The sequence below is a fragment of the Xenopus tropicalis genome, chromosome 8 (assembly GCF_000004195.4).
Source record: "Xenopus tropicalis strain Nigerian chromosome 8, UCB_Xtro_10.0, whole genome shotgun sequence".
Taxonomy (NCBI): Eukaryota; Metazoa; Chordata; class Amphibia; order Anura; family Pipidae; genus Xenopus; species Xenopus tropicalis.
In genome coordinates this window covers 75,282,770-75,299,779 of record NC_030684.2, presented here as the reverse complement: position 1 = coordinate 75,299,779, position 17,010 = coordinate 75,282,770, and the positions used below count along the sequence as shown (strand labels likewise).

At 38.7% G+C, this 17,010-nt stretch overlaps 1 protein-coding gene across 1 annotated transcript in view; it reads right to left on the bottom strand.

The window, feature by feature from the left end:
• Positions 1-17,010, bottom strand: part of ddr1 (discoidin domain receptor tyrosine kinase 1) — a 49,006-nt gene that overhangs the window by 29,210 nt on the left and 2,786 nt on the right. The gene's annotated exons all lie outside the window — the stretch shown is intronic.

The window sequence follows — 17,010 nt, the reverse complement described above, 5'->3', positions numbered from 1 at the left end:
TTTATGGGCTTATATGAGAACACCTGTACTCACTCACTGCCCCTACAGCAATCTTTATTGCCTTCACATGGAAATAAATGCAAGAGGCATTAAATGAGATTGGCTGATTTCCCACAAAAAGACACAATAGTCAGATGAGGCACTTTATATTGTATATGATTTAGGCACTGATTATACTGTTAGGGAGGTAATTATGGCTATGTGGGCTCTAAATTGTGTGCAGTTGACAATAATGTTTTTTGAACCAACATGCAGGTAAAACACAGTTTTGGTCTCTTTCAAACCTTGAAGATGATCATCTATTTTTCTCATAAATATTGAACCTCACATTAATAAGGACCTTCACAGAGCCCAGCTATTATGTTTTCTGCCACCCCCAGTTTGTTGTAATAATTATCTTTACATAGTTTTAAATCAGAGCTATGTTCAACAAACCAAAAAAGTACTGTTGTTTCTCATCCAATAAAACACTTCGGTATAGGTAATACTGCTTCATGGGTCATAGATATCTAGAAACTATTTAGCTGTCAAATATAGTAACCATACACACCAAGCAGGATTGTACTACATTCAATAGGTATCTCTAAAGTTTAAAAATCAGTTGATTTTAAGGATAGTATGACTACATACCATATATCTCAATAAGTGGCAATAGTCTTATATGTTATTAGGAATATTATAAAAAGAATGTTATTGAAAGGTGATCCATTAATACGGCTGGCAAAGTGAGGAAAGATTTGCTCTGGGGTCCCAGTGTGAGAGGGATAAATGTAATCAGTGAATGTACTAATCAAATATTGTTACAATGTGTAACAATTTTTAGGAAGTTCCAACCTGTGTACATTCAGCTGTTCAACTACAACTGCCAGGATTCCCCTGAATATCAGAGAGTTCTCAGAGTTGTATTTCTGCAACAGATGGAGCATACAGTGTGTTGAAAGCTCCTGTTTTTATCAGGTCAGGGTACTATCTTTGCTTTTTTGTTTATAGCTTTATCTTCTCTCACTAGGACTCATCTTAATGACCCTAAGATTACAAAGTCAAATGTCTCAACCCACAACTAGACCACTAGAAGAACCTTCTGTAGGCTACCAGTTTCCATAATCCAGCATAATTATGGCTACAAGGAGGGATACACAGGCTTAACCCAACTGTGCTTAAAACTAGCCAGTTTGTTTTAGTGCAAGTACACTCTATCTATTGACACACACTCATGTGGGAACTCTATAGCTATTGCCACTTTCAAGGTAGCTCCAAGTTTCCCTGCACCAATAGATGCACTTGCACTCAAATCAGAAAAGGAGGTGGGACAGACACTTTAGTGCAAGAAGTGGCTTTGGACATGATAACCTTTAATGAATGGTGCAGATTCTTGAATTGACTGTGGCAATGATGCAACTGCAGTTTTTCTAGTAGAGGAGCCCTTATGACTTTTCTCAGTTGCTTAAAACTTTTTAATTTGTTTAAAGAAAAAGTAAACCTTTTTTTTTTTAAAACAAATCTCTAAAATTAGTATGTACAGCCCCCAGGATAACATACCTTTCTCCCTGCATTCATTTTTATTTTGTATTTCTATTACAAGCTGCTCTTTACAGCAGTTCTTTTAGTCACTTCTGTCACTTCTGTTCAGTTCTGTTTAGCGTGAAACCTGCCCCTGAGCTCTCCTTCTTTCTGTGACTGTGATGACCTCAAAAAAGTAGGCACTTCTTTGAGGTTTTCATAGATGGAGAAAGGAGTGCTCAGAAAGAATAAGTGGTGGAGCTTTATGCTGGACAAGGAAGTCAGTAAATAAACTGCAGTTCAGCTGCTTCTAATGGAGAAATAATATAATATTCTGGGGGCTGTTTAGAGTATTTTTAGGGGATTTAAAAATAAAAAGCTTACTTATCCTTTAAAAGTGAATTTGATCATTACATCACTGACATTTGTAGTAACAGCTCAGTACAGGTCTCTGACTCTATAAACTTTTACAATTTGATACATTTATCAGCAGCAGCTAAAGATGCCAGCAACTAATGTATCAAAGTGTAACAGGTGCTGTGTGACTGACTTTCCCAAAGCTTAAGGTCAGGGAGCATGCACAGCAGTTACTGAAGTGGCTGCTGAGAAATGCTTGATTCATTTTAACTATAGCCTCATAATAGTATTGCGTGATTTGGGCAAAAGAGAGCTTGATATATAACATTTCCATTATTTTAAAGTTAGGACAAGGAATTGATGCAGTTGGAATGAGAATAAATTTAGATATAGACAGATAAAATGTTGCAAGTCCTTGACGAATATCACAAAATGGAGTGAAAATGGTGGGAAGAAGAGAAGAGAGAAAATAGTTGGCTGTGGGGTGAGCAGAAAAAAATGGAAAGAGCCCAAACTAAACTGTATTGTGGCTGGCTATTATGTTATAGTAACCAGCAGCCTCTGTAATGCTCTTTCTCAAAAAACCCTAAATGTAATTCTGGTTATTAACTTTCCCTCTGCTAAGGAAACACTGCAACTGCAATGTTGGGAAGAAGAGAAGAGAGAAAATGGTTGGCTGTGGGGTGAGCAGAAAAAAATGGAAAGAGCCCAAACTAAACTGTATTGTGGCTGGCTATTATGTTATAGTAACCAGCAGCCTCTGTAATGCTCTTTCTCAAAAAACCCTAAATGTAATTCTGGTTATTAACTTTCCCTCTGCTAAGGAAACACTGCAACTGCAATGTTGGGAAGAAGAGAAGAGAGAAAATGGTTGGCTGTGGGGTGAGCAGAAAAAAATGGAAAGAGCCCAAACTAAACTGTATTGTGGCTGGCTATTATGTTATAGTAACCAGCAGCCTCTGTAATGCTCTTTCTCAAAAAACCCTAAATGTAATTCTGGTTATTAACTTTCCCTCTGCTAAGGAAACACTGCAACTCTACATGAACACACCTTCTACAGAAAGAAATCCTGATGAAAGGCTTATAAGAGGGGAGGGGGCAGTATATAGGACAGGGGGCTCATTCCCTCGCATTTACTTTATTCATTATCCGCTTCATATTTTTTCTATTTTCCCAAGTCTGTCTAAATTTCCTGTGCTGTTCACTTATGTGCATACTTACATATATGCTTTTCATACTTACACGCACACCTATACTCTCTACCTATTACCTATTTCTTGACAGGCAGTGGCTCATTATCTCTACCTTGGCTAAGGAGACAGCACAACTATAATACAACTATAATGTCTGCCTAAAACTTGATGTAGTGGTCACATATATGAATAAACAGGTACAGATTTCCTGAAAAGAATTAAAAGAAGTGAGCTCACTTACAAAGCTGAAGATGGTGTGTTTCTCACATGTCAAATGCATCATAAGTAAGAATACTTGTTATGACATGCTCTTGAAATTTCCACTTTAATCCTAAAAGGCAGCTAATGTAGCATTCAGTTTAAAGGAACAGTAACATCAAAAAATTAAAGTGCTTTAAAGTAATTAAAATATAATGTGCTGTTACTCTGCAAAATACTGGTGCTTTTGTTACAGAAAAGCTACTATATAAATAAGCTGCTTTGTAGCCATGGGGGCAGCCATTCAAGCTGGAAAAAAGGAGAAAATGCACAGGTTACATAGCAGATAACTAGTAGATAAGCCCCATATAATGGGGGTTTATCTGTTATCTGCTAAGTAACCTGTGCCTTTTCTCCTTTAAATGGCTGCCCCCGTGGCTACACAGCAGCTCACTTATATAAACTATAGTAGTCTTTCTGAGGCAAACACACCAGTTGTAGCAATGCAGGGCAACAGTACATTAAATTGTTATTACTTTTATACATTTTTTGGTGTTACTGTTCCTTTAAAACAAAGCAACATCGTTGCAATATATAGGACATAGCACAAGATTTAAACATTCTTTGAAATTAAATGAAAAGCATAACCCACTTTTATTGGTTGAAAAGGTCCATAAAGAGTTGTATTTTCTAAAACATTTTGGTGAGTTTCAAGGGCATTTGACTATCCTAGCTTGTGGTATCATATAAAAACAGGCTTACTGAGACATAGGTCTATCATTTGATGATCTTTTGTGCATGTTTTTAATACTACAAGTGCAAAATATATATCTTTAGAAAAAACTGAGTGTTGGCTCAGAACAATTACACAATTATGTGTTTCGTTTGCACCACAATTTGTTGTGTGCTGGCCTCAAAATTAGTGTTTGACTATGTAATGTATAAATGTAAAACTGATAAATAAAGATATTATAAAAAATTAGTGTTTGAACATGAGTGAATACTATAGAGGTAACACTGCTGTCAGTCTGCTTGCCACCTCACATTTTAGAACTTGACCCATATATATTCTACATTGTTAGCAAATAATTTGGGTGTATACTGCACAGCTGCATTTACAGAAGTATAGTTTGCAACGTACTTCTGCATTTATTCCAAATTAGCCACAGGGGATTAAGATCTGCTTGATTTCAAGGGGTTACTACTTCTAGTAAAACTAAATGTTTAAGTGTTTACTGTGCATAGCATTTTTAAGTGTTTCACCAAAGGGCATCACAGTACTTAACTGATTTCATTCTGCCCTGTCTGTCTCTAATCATGGCAGTAGACACACCAGTGCTGAATTAATAAAAAAAATGATGAAATCTGTTGTTTATGTATTCAACATTAGTCTGCTTTGAGGTATAGATCATTTTATGAATGGTGCAAAATCAACACCTTCCTATGGTCATGTGATCTGCTTATAAAAAGTTATACTGCAGCCACTTTTGAACTTGGAAAAAATAGATCTCGATTAACACAGAAGCTTGAGATAGTTACATAGGGTTGAAAAAAGACCAGAGTTCATTAAGTTCAACCCATCCAAGTAAACCCAGCACACACAAACCTGACCTATCTCTACACTCACATACATAAACCATATATAACAACATCAATAATAACTGTAGATTTTAGTATCACAATAGCCTTGTATGCTATGCTTTTTTAAGAACTCATCCAGGCCCCTCTTAAAGGCATTAACAGGATCTGCCATCACAACATCACTAGGAAGGGTATTCCACAACCTCACTTCCCTCACTGTGAAAAACCACTTACACTGCTTCAAATGAAGGCTCCTCTGAAGGTGTGGCCTCTGGTGCAATAATTGTTTTTATGGGAAAAAAGAACACCCCCTATCTGCCTATAATCCCCTGTAATGTACTTGTACAGAGTAATCATGTCCCCTCGCAAGCACCTTTTTTCCAGAGAAAATAACCCCAACATCGACAGTTTAACATCAAAGTCTTCCATCCCCTTTACCAGTTTAGTTGCACGTCTCTGCACTCTCTCCAGCTCATTAATATCCTTCTTAAGGACTGGAGCCCAAAACTGCACTGCATAGTCAAGGTGAGGCCTTACCAGGGACCTATAAAGAGGCAAAATGATGTTCTCATCCCTTGAGTCAATGCCCTTTTTTATACAATACAGCACTTTATTTGCTTTAGTAGCTACTGAATGACACTGCCTGGAATTAGACAACTTGTGTTATCTACAAAAGTCCCCAGATCCTTCTCAATTAAGGATACCCACCAACACACTACCATTTAGTAGATAACTCGTGTTTATATTATTTCTTGCACTTGTCCACATTGAAGCTCATTTTCCATTTTGCTGCCCAGTTTTACAATTTTGTCAAATCGCTCTGCAAAGTGGCAGCATCCTGCATTGAACTTATAACTTTGGAGCTCCTTGTTAGCAGAAACCAGCACTGGCCTGGGGTACCTGCAAGTAAGTGATCCTCTTCCTTCTTCTGTCTTTGCGCCATTTGCACATGCGCAGTCGAGTGCAAAGCTGAACTTTAACAAAAAAAGAAGAGCTGGAGGAAGAGGATCGCTCACACACAGGTACCCCAAGCCAGTGCAGTTTTCTGCTAACAGAAGCACCAGCCTGGGTTTCAGTTAATTCATTACAATCACTGGGGAGTGCCTAACATTTTGGCACCTCCAGTCATTATACCTTTGCTTCTCCTTTAAGATGATGCTGCAGACTGCATTGATTTTTGTGCAACCATGCAGCATGCAATGTGGATTTAAAGTGGCCAGTATTAAAAAGGTAGTGGCAACCCTATACAAACCTAAATTGGCAATGCTGATTTTAAAAATAAAATTTGGTCAGTCAATTGTTGGACTGTATGGGCTTCATTTTTGTGTTTCCTGTTAATTGACCTTGTTCTGGATGATGGACTCAGGAATACACCCTGAAGGCAATGGCACATGGGGCTATTGCATCAACGAGCCCCAAATCACTATCTTCTGCCTCTTAGATATTAGCTTGAAATATTCAGTAGAAGATTGTCAGGTGTTTTTCCCCAGAAAATGCATACTGGTGCTTATAAATTACTGCCATAGAGGGCAGTGAAGAGTGATTTCTGGAATGTTGATGCACTGTATTAGGTGAGGAGAAATCATGTTGGGCAAAATGCCTATATGCGCTATTGCATTCTCTTGTTAACCCTTTACTTACTGGGAAATAATTCCTTCCTGCAGGATCACACACATAAACAACACACATTACATAACATACATAGGCAACGAATTACAAATGCATTGGGTATGTCTCACGCATGTGACAGAAATTCCAGGCTGGTGTAATCACTCTTGGGATAAATGAAATAAGATCTGTAGCTCCCAGCTGTTTGGAAGATTTGTAACAGGAGGTGGGGGTGAATGCATGTGCGTGGGTGTGTATCTATAATACTCATATTATATACCTATCTGTTATGTACTAGGATGCCTGTTTAAAAATTTAGATATTTTTGATTGTAAGTTAGGCATAGATAATGTGACAAAATATTCCACTTGCAATGTTGTCTCCAAGGGTCAGTAATTAAGTTATTGTAGTTAAAGGAGAAGATGTTAGGCACCCCCCAAGTGATTGTAATCGCTTACATGAAACCCCTGGTCAGTGCTCCTGTTAGGAGAAAACTGCACTGACCAGGGTGTATGTGAATGACTGAAAAGTTGAACTTTAACAAAAAGTTTTTTGCTCAACTGCACATGTGCGGGCCCTGGATCACTGCTAAAGGAGAAGATAGGAAGAGAATAGCTTGCCTACATTTATCCTGGGCTGGTGCAGTTTTGCAATTACAATCACTGGGGGGTGCCTTTGTAACTTTCCTTCTCCTTTAATATTATTATATTATAATATATTATATCTGTAACATTAACTCATATGCTACAAAAAAAGTATACAGTGAAACTAATTCTGATGAAACCCACTGAATGCATATTTACATAGGTTTTTCTACTTTCCAGATCCCTATCTGAGAGGGAAAATAAATATATATGGTGAACCTGAACTATATCACACAACATCCACTGTTAAAGCTTGGTGGTGGCAGTTGCAGTTTGACAACAGATGGAGGGCTGCAAGAGGGACATATTGATTCTTGATGTATGTACTCCTGATTACTAAAATATGTACTGAAAATGTCTAAACATTGTTACACAATATTGTACATGTTTTTTGTACCAACTGGCCTCTCTGATGCTTAGAGCCCAGAACTAAAAAAAATTTTGTGGCAATGACTGTATACCCAGTTTGTTGGGAGAAACTCAAGAATTTGACAGGACATTCTGAATAAAATCACAGCAACAAAAATCTGGAACTAGCTACATTATTTTGCATGTTCAGAGTTAAAAGTTTAATTGTGCAAGTGGAGAAGGTGTGATTTTAGAGAAAACATCTTGACAGCTGTTAGTGCCCACAACTGTTTAAATGACATGTAATCTGGCTCCTAGTAAATGACAAAATTGCAGCTACAAAATCACAAATGAACATGAACTCATACACAAGTCCTGTTAAATGAGAAAAAAAACATAAAACCCTCCTATTGCACTTCCCAGCTCTCCAAATACATATGCAATGGGAGTGAATCCGTCAGTCATTCTCTTATCCATGTGGCCTGGCCCACAGACCTATACACGTATGCACAAAGTAAATGCATAAAATATTGGTGGAGATTGTTTGTGCCAGTGATTTCAGCACGTCTCAAATATATATCAAGATGTAAAGAAACTCTTGGCTTTTATTTGCAACAGCTATTAAGGCACGTATCCAAGAGAATGTCCAAATGTGTTTTCTGTGTGGTGGAGTTTTATGCCATCACATACAAAGCCACACTAATGTTTAATCATTTTATTCTTCCCTGTGGGTAAAGTGACCAACATTGAATATAGATGAACAAGGTCTTTTTAAATGTTTAATATTGGACTATAAATAATTCTTTAGAAAAAGCTCTGAAAATACTCTAAAAGCTCATAATAATAAGTTGGGCGTAAAGGAAAATGTTAAGAGCTTTCTTATACTCTAATTTTTATGGCACATTAACAACGCCAGATTTCTGTTTAGGGCGCCCAGAGGCCGCCCCCATTCTCTACCCCCCTCAGAATCACGGGCATCCTTGTAGCTTACATAAAAAGCACTGGGGACAGGACATGCTGAAGTTTTCTGTGTGTCCCATCCCAGTGCTCGATATGTGAGCAAATTTTATGTGTGGCTGGGTGGCATGCCGCCCCTAAATTTATGCCAACCTAGCCCCAGGCCTTTGTGGCCTCACCACAAATCCGGACATTCCCACCCTATGCATTCTTCAGAAATGTTCAGTGTATGTTTTAGAATGGCCTATTCTTAGTAGCTTTTCAATTGGTCTTCATTTTGTATAGTTTTTTAATTATTTGCCTTCTTCTTCTTCTGACATTTTCCAGCTTTGTCCCCAGAAGCCAAAAAAACCCATTGCTCTGTGAGGCTACAGTGTTATTGTTACTTTTTATTATTTATCTTTGTATTCAGGCCCTCCTCTATTTGTATTCCTGTCTTTCTTTCAAATCACTGCCTGGTTGCTAGGTTAAATTGGACCCTAACAACCAGATAGCTGCTGAAATTTCAAACTGGAGAGCTGCTGAGCAAAAAGCTAAATAATTAAAAAAACGCAAATAACACAAAATAAAGACCAATTGCAAATTGTCTCAGAATAGCATTTTCTATATTATATAAAAAGTTATGGTAAAGGTGAACAACACCTTTAAGAGAAGTAAATAACATAACACGTAAACATTATACCAATGCATCAGACTGTAATAAGGGTATTTTCCTTCAGTGCAGTTACTTGCAGTTGTCCCTGGTACATTTGACTTGTGTATAGACAGTACCATGCAATATGTAGTCAGCTGGTAAAGTGGTGGTAATTGTGGGAAGACAAGGTTGAAGAGTGAAGATCTATTCAAGGAACAAACTGGGGAATCTAGAATGATTCCCAGGAATCCATTCCATTTTTTATCACATCTTTCAAAAAAAGGAATTTTTACTGAATCAACACAAGTTGTGATAATTATCAAGCTGTGTAAGGTTGTCATTTGTTTGGCTGCTCAGGAACACTGCACATCTCCTGTCAGAATCCTGGCTGAAAGGCTTCACATGAATTAAGAGTATCTTTTGCAAATCACTTCCAAGAGTTTGGATATTGCATCTATGTCAGGCGCATGCACATGGCGCCACACCAGGAGCTCCCTCCCAGTGCGGGTAGCCTGGGGCTGGCAGGGGCTATGTTTTTCAAGAAAAACTACTGTTTCCCTCACTCGGAGTGAGGGCTCTATTAGCCTGCACCTCTGGTGGGGGGAACAATATGAAGGTAATAGCTGCATTTTAATTACTATGGATTCCTTCTTCTACTTGGCCCCCTCCATAGATAATTTGTATTTTGGCTACTGGGCATACAGTGAATCTTCTCAGATTACTAAACACATCCTCTCCAGTCTAGCCACCAATTAAAAGATGGCATTGCTGATTTCCATAGAAACTCTTCTCTATCTCTGATAGAGTATCAGAGGCAAAATGACCACCAGCTGAAAGCTGCTATTTGTATTTGATAAATGTGATGATGCTGGTGAGGTGAAGGGTATATATGCAGTACAAATTATTGGTGGGAGACGTGCACCTACCTTTGCTATAAACAAAGGTCACTTAGGATGCTCCTTTTACAGTTTTAAATATCTATGTAGGGGGCATTCAACACCACAGTATATTTGTTGTAATCATGTGCTGGGTCCCCTCTACAATACATCTCTGGGGACAGCAACAAATAGTACAAATAGTACTTGGCTTTTTTCTGCTCTCAGCTTTTGTCCTACTATTTGTCATATGGCTAAATGAGCAGTGAAAAATTAAAAATCATTTTAGCCTCCCCCAAATGTTGAAATCTTTTACTTCTCTGCTGAAGTAAAAGAAATATGTTAATATGTAACATGGAAGCCACACCTTGTAACAGAGGCATCTTGTGGTTCATTAGCCTGATGTCAAATGCATGGCAGCTGCTTTAAAAAGGGGATCAAGGATCATTGCTCATGATGGTTATGTGCTCACAAAGCATTGGTGTATTCAGAAAAATTACATAAAGAGCTGTTTTCCTGTTCTGCCCATGTTCATTGTAATGCAGCTGCTGACTATTTGACCACAGCTGCATGTAAGCTGCAGGTATGTAGTACACATGGCATAGCATGGTATGTGCAGCAAGATGAACACCAACATGATGCCATATATGATAAGCTTTAGTATTTACAGCTGTTGCAGTTCAATCTGCCATTCCCAGCATGCTTGAGGGTAGTAATGTAGGTGTTGCCACGCCCTGGAGCTATGTGCAAACTGGTTTTCAGCACCTGGATAAAAGGGCTTTTCTTTTGCAGTTTGCCCTTCACAGTAGACAGTAGCAAGAAATAAGTGCAGTTTGGCAAATTGTTTTTCACTGGCAGTTATCACCTTGGATTTCAAGCACTAAACATTTCTACCCATATCTGTATTTGCTATGCACTTTCTCACTTGAAAATACTATCCCTTTCAGGTGCAAGGCTTCTTATATCTTAAGCCACAGAGAAATGTGCCTAGTTGTGAATAACACTTAAAATACATTTCTGTTTCTTTCCTTTCACCAGCCATTAGGGTGCCCAGTTAAATATATCCCTAGCCCTCTTTATAAAAGGTGTCAGGCTATGTATATCCTCCAGCTCAGTATCAGGATTGCTAATGATGTGCCTGCTAGCCTGTTTGGTGCCAGACTCTCTGTGCTAATCCTTATGGGTATAGTAGGATACAAGGTTCTTTATGTCTATCATGTCAGATATTTTGAGGATTCAGACACTGTTCCAAGTCTGTGTCTAGACCCTCCTTTGAATGCAAAACATACTGGGCATGGCTACATAGGATTCACTACAACCCCATAGCAGGCATATTTCATTAGCACCTTGTATTCAAGATTATAGGACATCTTTTTCAAATACAACCACAAATACAAAAAACACTAGAAGTGAACAAATTTGAGTGTGCATTGACATTATTCACAGGTATTTGTGTCCATGCATGCTCCTAGCAACCTCTAAGCAACAATGCACTTGTTCAACGTGGTATGGTGAACTGCAAGAATATAAATATTGGAACCTTGGAATGACCACCAGCCTGGAACTGGCAGTCTTTCTCCTAGTGAGCTGTGCCCATGGACACAACTAACTTGCACCCAGAGAATTCAGAGCTAATGGTGGGCCCTTCGATCCTATTTCATTCTGTAACCCTTGCTTGTTAAATTATTGAAAAATCCCTGTTTTTTATAAATTAATGTAAAATGCTGTGTATCAGTAAATGAAGCTGATGCCATCCCTGGTGTCAAAATTTGTGTTACAATATGTGTGTCATTTATGTAATGCAGACACTAAGGCTAAAGCCAGATGTGACTATTTCTTAGCCTGTGTATAAATACAGGGCAAAAACAATTTGACAGTTCACCTCCACTCTATGATGTTTCTGTAACTGCAGGCACAGCATTGGCCTGGGTGGACAAATACAAAGAAGATTTCACTACCTGCAGGCCTGCAGGTATCGAAACATTATGGAGCAAAAGTGAGCAGTCTGGATGCGTTTATCAGCAGGCCAAGAAACAGCCAGTTTGACCATAAAGTAAGTCATGCCTATACAGGGCTGCCATCGGGGCAGACAAGTATCCTGGCCTGGTGGGTTTTGGGTCTCAAGGAGGGCCTGGTCATGCTCGCTACTGTCAATCAGCTGCAGGTAGGAAGACAAAACTATAGTTCCTGCATCTTCTTTGCCCTACAAAGATTTCTATACTGCTTGTTCTCTCAAGCAATCTCATGATTATGGTAATCTGCTTGTGGCCCTAATAACTGGTAATCTTTATAATTTGCTAATATAAAAACAGCAAATTATGAAGCAATGAATAGAGCCCTGCTCTTACCTTTTATATATCACAGTCACAAATATTCTCAGGACACTGTTCAGTATGTTTTGGAGGTATTGCTGCAAGGTAAATTATATCTGCTCTGCTAATTAACTCTCGTTTCTAAGATAAGAGAAATTAGGACATATTTTTCATATTTAAGATTGAAATTAGAGCTTGCCTTAATCTGAGAGAGTGAGTTTATACCAGCCATTTTCTCTTCATTTCTACAGGATATTTTGGTAGCATATTTATTGGGTAAAAGTGAATCCCACCCTTTCATGAACATGGTCAGTTGTGTAACTAGGGGGCCACAAGCCCTGGTACAAAAACTGAACCTGCCCCCCCTAAAGATGTGCCATGCACTTACTCTTACCTTCAGGCCTTCCTGCAGTGTGTTCAGTGACTATGGCAGCCCTACTAGGGGGGTGGGCCTAGTTACACCACTGACTTTACCTTTAAAAAAACCTATAGAATTTAACAGAGTGTAGCAAAATTTCACTCTTATGGACTGTGAGGAGCTCTAGTTTCACTCTTTGGTAAGAAAATTAAGAAAACATTTCTAAATTCTACCACTCACTGAATCTAGAAGATTTAAATTAACCATAAAAATATAACGGTGACAATTGACTGACAAGCAACAGTGCTGGCACTATTAGGAACAAATTTTCTAAGACAATAGAGGTGGCAAGAAGTTATTTTGGAAATTTTGATATTTGATATTTCAGGCAGCCATAACTCTTGAGAACTGCTGTAGGCCTAATATATATATACAACATATAACAGTGTATATGTTGTTGTACTACAATTCCCAGAAACCCGAGACAGCCAGAGGGTGCTGTGTGATGTAGGGAGTTGAATTTTAGCAACAGCTGGAGAACTATGATTTAGATTGCTCTCCACATAAAGAGCAGCTGATGCATTCCCTCCCCCATTGACCACAAAGCACCAACACCCAACCAACTCATTGTTCACATCATTAAAGCATTTCTATCATTGTAGATGTGTAATTAACACCAGTAAGAGAACATAACAAAACCCCACTTGTTCAATATTCTGAACTGTTTTTTGAGCTGTATATCGAATATGCCCAGTTTCATTTTCTCCTGTAGCCATTACATGTTCTGCATTTTCCTTACACTTGTAACAGGAATGAATTTCCCAGTTTACCATGCTCTGTATTAGCTACAAACCTAAGTCTTTTTAGCCTTTGCATACTACTGGGCTAGTTAAAATACACCCTTAAGTCTTGAGCTGTGCAACATGAAAATGCACATTCATATACACAGTCAGATGTAAGGGAAAGGTATAGGGCAATGTGCATTTACAAAACAAATGCATACTAATACTAAAATCATACATATTTATCATTACATGTGTTTTTTTGAATTTCAAACACATTCATCAAATATATTTGTAAGGCATGGATGCCACAATCGACTCACGTATTATATATAGATGCTGTTAATGCCATATTGTCAAACACACTGCAGCTTATACAGAGGTACCAATATCTAAACACAGTAACACACCTTTCTTTTGATACCAATATATATCTATATCTTGGGCTAAACAAATATGAGATATTTCAAGTGGGGCACACCCCAGGCCACCAGATTGGGGTAGATAAGTGGTAGATGAGGGAGGGGTTGTCTCAGCTGCTATGAGGAGAGACAGGGGGTGGGATCAGACAGCTGCCAGGAATAAAGAAAAGAGAGAATACAATGGAATGATTGTGAGCACAAGGGAGAGAAACCAGAATGCAATTAAAAGAGTGGAAGTAACTGGGGAATAAAGTATAACAGAATTTTCACTGGGAGCCAGTGTGCATGATACCAATCCATGTTAAAACTTTTGTAAAACTACTGTAGAGGGCCCTGACTTATGGGAAATTAAAATGTATTTGTACCCCAAGATATATTCTTGGACAAACTGACTTCTAGATATGTCAGTAATCCAAAAAAAAAAAAAAAAATCTGCAACAGAGCCAGTTTAATCAAATAAATTACTATATTTGTATCAACTGCTGCAAATTTTTTGTGGAGTTGCACTCTCATCAACTTGATGAACTACAGAACAAAAATCCAGAAAAGATGGATAAAATAAAAAAATAGTATTTTATATACTGAAATGATTGTACCATCCCAGTTATTCAGCAGTTTTATAAAAAGTAATGATCCATGTCTATAAAGTGTCCACAACAGACTCCCATCTTAAATCTTATAGGCCCAGGCCTAGGGCGGCATAAATTTAGGTGCGCATGCTGCCAGCAGCAGTCGCCAAACAATTTTTCTGTCTCTCTTCACTCGATTATGTATTCTCTTAATCATTTCCCCATACATATTATTATTATTATCTCATATAGAAATTAGGAATGACCACCGACACCTGGGCCCACTGGGAGTTTTCCTGGTATCATGGTGGGCCAGTCCAACACTGGCAAAGGGGACAGGGCACCCAGAAACTTCTGTCCTGTCCCAGTGCTCCGTATGTGAGCTAAAAGGATGCGCATGTGCACAATCCCGAGGGGGAGGGGCAGAGAATGGGGCGGCTTCCGGGTGCCCTAAACATCTTATTAGACAATCTTTTGAGAGCTAGCAGCACTGCACATTCTCAGTGCAGCCTGAGCTGCTGTTGAGAATCTAAGATTAGGTTCTGTTGAAAATCATGAAAATATTAGCTGAAAGAATGCACTTGTTTCTATGCTGCAATGTATTAATTAGCTAGTCAATTATATATATACTGTATACTGTGAATCGATCCCTAAACTTAGGCAATAGTAGCAGGTGTCTGAACATGTATTTGCTGTGCAAAGCAGTTTTATTGCTTCAAATTCACAACAATACTAGTGTGAGTTGATTTCCTTCTGCCCTGTGGGTCTGTTCCCACAGGATCAGAGACAAATGCTATAGACAGTAGAAATGGATCATATATATTTCTGCATTCAGCATTCATGTATGCTCTTGTAGCACAGACCCACAGGGCAGAATGAGATCTATTGACACTTGTGTTGCTATGCAGTGAAACACATAAAGCTACACAGTATAGCAAACATGGTACAAAAGCCTGAATTCATGTGTACACCCCTGCCACAGTTTTGTCCATTAGCAGAAGAACATTGGTGAAGAAAAAGTGCCTAATGCATTCATGTGTGTATAGAAACTGACCTGAAAGGAATAAATCTGTTACTGCACACATAGGATGAATTTTGGTCAGAATATAGACATTTGAGTATGTATGTTTCATTCTGTGTGAGAAGTGATATGCTGATGCCATTCAAGTCATTCACTGCAACCACGGTAGTTCTGCTGAGAAAGACGGTTATATCCGCTTACTTGGCTCTTCTCTAGGTATCCCCACCTATGGGTGGGCGATACCAGGCTAATTTGGGGGTTTCCTTCTAAAAGCTGTCAAGGTCATGTAGGAGTCAATGGGAGCTGTCCTAGGCAAAGTTTAACAATATTTATTTTATTTGTGTGTTTTAGAGGTTCTTGGGTTTTTTTTTCATTTGTAAGCACACTAAAATTCTTAGAAAATGGAAAATCTGAGGTCTTCAGTGTTCTTTTTATTTTCATTCCGCATTTTAATTCATTTGTGCTTTTTCAATTCGATCTTTTAATACATAACTAGACATTTGTGTGTAGCCCTATTCTGCTACTAAAATGAAGTCCTGCGCTGATTTTTTTTTTTTTTTTTTGGCTCTACAGGAGTCCTGTGCCTCTGCTATATGGGAGAGCTCATTGGAAAATGGCATGCCTCCAACCAGGGTCAGGATAGAATGGGTTGTAATACCCCTCCCTGGGAACTTCTTTGGTTCACAATCACAAACAGAGACACTGTGTATGACACAGAGTATTTGCAGCACTCTAAACAGAGCACATTTTTCTGCCACTGGGGTTTCCCACTAGCTTTACATACACAGTAATCTCTGGGATCTCACAGCACCTTCTCTCACAGCACTTCTCCTCTCCCAGCACTTCCTCTGCAGGCCTTTTTTCCTGTCAGCAAGGGAATAGGCTTCTCCCCCCTCCCTAACCAAACAATAATGATGGGTGAAAAGTTTTGGCAGGCATGGATTTGCGGCTAATTTCCGCGTCTTGCCATTGGCGGGTTTTTTTTTTGCGAAATGGTTAAAAAAGTTCGCCATGCATCCAAAAATTGTCGCCCCCAATTTTTTTTGACGCGCAACATTTTCCGTTTTTTGCCGTTTTGCAAAACTTTTGAAAGATTTTTGGCAAAGCAAAACAGGACAGATTCGCTCATCACTAACAAACTCAGAAGCAGAGACAGGCATTTACAGCCTACCTTCAAAAACTATAAAACTGCTAAAATCTGAATGTTAGTAAATAGGCCTCTTAGGGTGAAGACACATGGAGCTACTTAGTAGCAGCTACTTGTCACGGCTACAAAAAGCCAGAAAATATCCTGCCATAGACAATACTAAGAATTGCCTCTGCTAAAGCACACATAGAGATAATTATGAGTAAATAGTCAACATTGTAGCTGTGGTAAGTAGCTGCTACTATTAGCTCTGTGTGTCTTCACCCTTAGAGTGCATGTATGTTTCATTTATATAGCAAAAACTAGTCCAGACCTGCGCTTCTGCTAGCCCTTACATAGCACTGCTAGCTTTCTCTTCATTCCTGCCACTCATTACTTTTTACTGAATTCTGTTACTGGGAGGAAAGAAGCACAGCTGACTACGTGTACACCCATTCTCCTGACAGATGGATCTATGCAAGCAGTTGATGAAAGAAACTTCTAAAAGACACCGATTTTCTTTGA